We start from the raw sequence: 6000 nt of genomic DNA, 5'->3' as shown, positions 1-6000 counted from the left end.
GAGTTTCTTGATTTTTTTTCTTTAAAAAAAAGGATGATGGCAAGAATAGTGGAAAGAGTGAGACATCTCCAATTTTTGCTTTCTCCTTTCACTCTGCCTTTGCCCATAGGAAATGTTCTCTTCCTGCTGCATTTCTTCTCAGCAGACACCATTGCCTCAGCTTATGCAGGTTGACTGCCCCCTGGCTGACTGGCGGAGTCTGTTTCTCTCACACCAATGTCAACTTCACATTGGCCAAGTCCCTCTCAGTGCCAGCAAAAAGACCTGGAGGGTATGCACGGCCCCAGAAGTCAATCTCCTAGACATTGGATTTGGGAGTAGAGTTAAGGGGGATCTCCTTGAGCTCCATCCTCAAATAGAGGTACTCCCCAATCACAGCCATCAGGACAATACACACAGCGTGCACCAGCCACCATGTCAGTGACGAGGGGAAATGGGAACTGTAGATCCAGCATCCCAGTAGATGGAAGAAATGGACTGTGACAGTGAAGTCCAATCATTGTTTACCTTGACGGATGGAGTATAACAAACCAAGAGCACAGTTAAGAGCATTGAGAATGAAGGCCATCATAGAGAGATGGCCAGGAGGAGTAGAGAAGTCCAGGATCTCCAGGCTGAATATCTGGTCCAGAGAGGGGCTTCTCTGCACCAGGCTGTCCACCAGGGCCAACCACAGACCCAAGGAACCATAGTAGACATTCTGCATGAGGACGATCTGGGAGTTGATCAGGATGGGGTCCCACACATAGCCACGGAACTGGCCGGCTATGGCCAGGGCTCCAGGGCTCTGGCCTCCACTTTCAGGACCACTGCTGCCTCCTTCCCCCGGAGGTCTCCTCGTGTGTTCAAGCCCTTTGGAATATCATATTCCATCCCCTCCAGTCCTTTAAGTAGAAGCTGCTAAATCTTATGCTATCCTGACTGTGGCTCCACAGTACTTGAATTGGTTTTTTTTGGCTCCTTGCAATATTTTCTCCATGACCTGGGAGCTCTGGAATTTGGCCACAACATTCCTGGGAATTTTCATTTTGGGATCTCTTTCAGGAGGTGATCGGTGGATTCCTTCAATTTCTACTTTACCTTCTGCTTCTAGAATATCAGGGCAATTTTCCCTGACAATTTCTTGGAAAATGATATCTAAGCTCTTTCCTTGATCATTTTTTTCAGGTAGACCAATAATTTTCAAATTATCTCTGCTGGACCTATTTTCCAGGTCATCAGTTTTTCCAAGAAGATATTTCACATTGCTCTTTATATTTTTATTCATTTGGATTTGCTTTATTGTGTCTTGATTTCTCATAAAGTCATTAGCTTCTATTTGCTCAATCCTAATTTTTAAGCAATGATTTTCTTCAGAGAGCTTTTGTACCTCCTTTCCATTTGGCCAATTTGGCTTTTCAAGCTGTTGAGATTTTTTTTTTTATGACCCTTCTGCATCACTCTCATTTCTCTTTCCATTTTTTCCTCTAGTTCTCTGACCTTATCTTCAAACTACTTTTTGAGCACCTCTATGGCCTGAGACCAATTTATATTTTTCTTGGAAGCTTTGGATGAAGGAGCACTGACATTGCTATCCTTTTCTGAGGGTACACCTCAATCTTCCTTGTCACTAAAGAAATTTTCTATGGTCTGCATCTTTCTCTGCTTATCTTGCTTATATTTTACTTGACTTTTAACTCCTTAATGTGGGATGCTATTTCCAGGCTGCATTGTCCCAAGCTTCAGGGGGTCCCAGGTGGTAAGATTTAAGGGGGGGCAGGTTTTTCTCTAGCCTGCCCTGTTTCCTGGCCCATAGATAACCCCATGCCAACTTGCTAATTAGTCAGAGAATAAGACTTTGTGTGCTGTGGTTGTTAACTCTGAGAAGCCTGCATCCCTCCCTCACCTGGGCCACTGCCAGTCAAGCTGATTTCCCAGCAGGGTTGAAACACCCAAGTTCTGCCTGAGTGCCAGCAGAGGGCTCTGTAATCTCTCCCTAGTCAAGCACTCAGCCCTCTCACCATACTCTGAGCATAGTTTCACACAACACTGGAGCTGCAGCTGATTCAGAGGCTCCAGGGGTCTCTTTCCCTGGCTAAGCCTGCCTGGGACTGTGTCTGTGTCAGTGTGATTATGGCATTGGGCTCTACTTGTGCCTTAGCACAGCAGCACTCTCCTGTAGACCTTCTATGCTGTCTTTGGCTGGAAAATGATCTCAGCCTATTCTTTTGTGGGGTTTGCACTAGATTCCTTATTTATATCTTCTGTTTCTTTAATCTTCACAAATCTTTTGGTTTAACCATAAAAATTTCTATTTTACCTTGAAGTTTTTCAGAACTTTTTTCCCCCAATTTATTTATTTACTATTCTGTTATTTTTTTAATAAGAAATGACATCACTGTTCATTCATTACCTTTGCTAGCAGAAAGTGAACAAAACAGGAGACTTTTTAATAAGAAAACCCAAAATGTGATATAGAAAAACTTTCAAATTTAATAACTATGAAGTGAGAGTAAATGACTTTCAGGTTAAATGAATATTAAATGTGTGTGTGTGTGTCTATAAAATTTCAGTTTATATGTTAAATGTCTATTTTAATTATGTCTTTAAATGAGAAGCATTTCACATGGAATTAAACAAAAATTGTATTCATTTAATAACATTTCCCTCTCTTACTCCAGTGCTCTAGTTGTTTTTTTTTCCCTGATTTTCTGCAATATCTTATCATCTAATGTTTATTAAATACCCACAGTACAACTTTGGTTTTACATTTTTTTTTTGGGCAAACTTGATGTTTATGAAAGGTGTCAGATTGACATCCCTGGATACCAAAGTCTTCAATTTGTGCATTATGCGCATTATATAAGCCCTGGGGGAACTCAGCTCTCTCACTCATGCTGGCCAGCTTGGTTGGGATAGAACATTTCAAGCAATAAGTGGGTGGCTCAGCCCTTGGCCCCTCTGCTGATACTGTCAGCCAATGAACCAATTAATTCAACTGCAATTTCTATGATGGGCACCAATTTCATTGGAAACTGGAGTGAGGCCATTGTTGGGAGTTTATCATCGTCTCTAGTAGCTAAGATCCTAGACTAATTGCAAAAGCTGTCACTGTTAATTCCTTTGAGGCAGAGGGTTAAAAGTTGGCTTGAAAGAATTCTTCATTGGTTTTATATTTTCAGGCTGTACTGTAGGGCAAAAGAAGGGGAAGGGGATGGGGACATCCTTTCTCAATAAGATCACTAAGATAAGATGTTCATTGCTAATCTGGAAAATCACCATCATTAAATCAATCAACAATCATTTATTAAATGTCTTGTATGTGACAGGCAGTTTCTTACAGCCTTGGCATACAAAGACAAAATGAAACTATTCCTATTGTAAAAAAAAAACCTTACATATTCTCAGGAAACACAATATCTACATATATAAGTATATATAGAATAAACATGTAGAAACTAAATAAGTAAATACAGAAGACATATGTAGATAATAAAAATAAATTAAAGGGAGATGAACAAAAACTCTTTAGGGAGGGAAGGCACTAGCAACTGAGGAGCTAAAGAAAGGCTTCATGCTGAAGGTGATGCTTCAGCTGGACCTTGCAAGAAGTGAAAAATTCTATTCTACAGTCTTAAATTATCTCTTCATTGCCCGTAAGGATTCTTATAGTAAAGTTCAGTGTTTCAATTGTAACACCTTCCTCTAGAGGGTAAAAAGCTAATTCTTTTTTTTCTTTTGGTGAGGCAATTGGGGTTAAATGACTTGCCCAGGGTTACACAGCTAGTAAGTGATAAGTGTCTGAGAATGGATTTGAACTCAGGTCCTCCTGAATCCAGGGCCAGTGCTCTATCCACTGCACCACCCAGATGACCCTAAAAAGTTAATTCTTTTTTAGCTGGGAGACAAGAAAAAATTCAGATATCAAGAAGAGGACAGAAACATTTAGAAAACAGCCAAATGCTTATTTTCTCCTCCAACACACACACACATACACACACACACACACACACACACACACATTTTCACTGTTTAGAAATGTAATTCACATTATCCAAGCCTAGAAGAAATGGGAAGGCTGAGAAAATTAGCAAAGTCCTGCATTAGCTTCTCTTTATACTGCTTCACACTAAACCTTTACTTGAGTAAAACTTACTTATGTGTGCATGTAGCATAAATATGTTTGCATGTTCATGTCAGTACAATACATGTGCATGTGTACACACACGTGTGCACAAAGTATATATACATATACACATACACATATGTACATTGCATGTGCACAAGTACATGGATATGTATTTGTATGCATCTCAATATGCATATGTGCCCATATGTATAAATATGTGTACATATACCCATATCCATATTCAGACATACATATGCATGTATATGACTATGTATACATAATTATTATATATGGATATTTATGTTTAGAATTTTTAAAGGCCTCTGATGAAAGGATTAAAAGGTAATCAAAGGATTAAAATAGTTGTTCAGTCATTTCAATCATGTCCAACTCTTTGTGACCTTATTTTATTTTTTCTTGACAAAGATATTGGAGTTGTTTGACATTTCCATCTATGGCTCATTTTACAGATGAGCAAACTAAGGCAAACAGGGATTAGTGACTTGCCCAGGGTCACACAGCAAGTAAGGCCAAATTTGAACTCATCTTCCTGACTCCATGCCCAGTTCTCTACTCATTATGTCACCTAGCTGCCCTAAGTTAGAACCATTAATCTTAAAAAGACGAAAGTCATGTGTCAGAGTGCTATGTTGCCCTCATTGATACATATCAGTAGCTACCACTTGGATGTTGTAAGCCAATTCTCGTATCTTGGCTCTATTGTCAGTGACATTTTATCACTTGATTCTGAGATCACTCAGAGGATTGGGAAAGCTATTTCAAACATGTCTAAGCTTGCCAAGCATGTCTGGGCAAACAGTAAACTGACTAGATGAACCAAATTTGTCATCTATAGAGCATGGGTCCTGAGTACCTTACTGTATGGCAGCGAAACATGGACTTGTAACGATTGGAATAACGCCACCTGCTGGAGACTTACTGTAGAAGAGTTCTGCGCATGAAGCGAAGGTCTTTGAGGGCAAGACCAGGAGTCTTTTCTTTGGCATCAGGAAGTGACGCGGACTAGTGGGAGGAGGAAGGAAGAGACTGGCGCTCGGTCTCGCGCTCTTTCCTCTGGACTCGGGTGGAGAGCAGAGCTAGAAATGTGCTCTCCCTTTAATAGATAGGAATCTAGGCCTTTCTCTCTCTTTACCAAATTCTTATTCTCCTTAATAAATGCTTAAAAGTCTAACTCTTGCTAAAGCTTATAATTTATTGGCGACCACTCATTAAATATTTTAGACAGACTAGCTAGAATTTTAGCCCTTAACAGATGGCTGACCACGAAGAGGAAAGCTAAACCTCAGTCTTCTGATCTTCTGGTTGGGTAAGAAATTTCCCCTACGCTCTCCCTTTAACTGCTAAGTACTGGCGTACTGGCTGTGTTTTCCCTTTAAATTTTTTCGAATGGACCTTTTAAACTCCTTAATTACCCTATTTTTGATTTTAGTCTGTTTAACCAGACAAATGGGGGATAAGATCATGTTAATGCTTTGTTTTTGTGGATTTTCTATTTTTCTTTTTATTTTTGTTGGAGGAGCCAGCAAGGTACTTACACAAGGAAATATCTCTCTCTCTCCCAACCATGCTTTTTCAGAGAAACCTCAGCTTTTCCCAGTTCTAACACTAATTGTTGCTTTAATTTTGCATGCCTGGAGGCAATGACCCACCCTCTAGAAGCTTTTAATCCCCTAGCACCTGGAGGCAAAGTGGGGGAAGAGGAATCCAGGCCTGAGTTCAAAATCAAGTCTGATTCAAATTGCTCTGGTCCCTCCCCTCCTCTCCAGACCCCACCCTCTACTCCCATGGCCAAGCCCATTGCTTCCCCTGCCTTGGAAGTCCAGAGATCTAATGCTCCTGCTCAATTTTCTCTACCTGCATTTGCAGCTTCA

At 40.4% G+C, this 6000-nt stretch overlaps 1 pseudogene; it reads right to left on the bottom strand.

Annotated features, from left to right (window-relative positions):
- Nucleotides 1-298: 298 nt before the first annotated feature.
- The window catches only part of LOC122754637, a 56703-nt pseudogene continuing 51001 nt past the window's right edge, over nucleotides 299-6000 (bottom strand).

The sequence above is a fragment of the Dromiciops gliroides genome, chromosome 4, assembly GCF_019393635.1.
Source record: "Dromiciops gliroides isolate mDroGli1 chromosome 4, mDroGli1.pri, whole genome shotgun sequence".
NCBI lineage: Eukaryota > Metazoa > Chordata > Mammalia > Microbiotheria > Microbiotheriidae > Dromiciops > Dromiciops gliroides.
The sequence above is the reverse complement of the archived record's forward strand: the minus strand, read 5'-3'. Positions and strand labels throughout refer to the sequence as shown.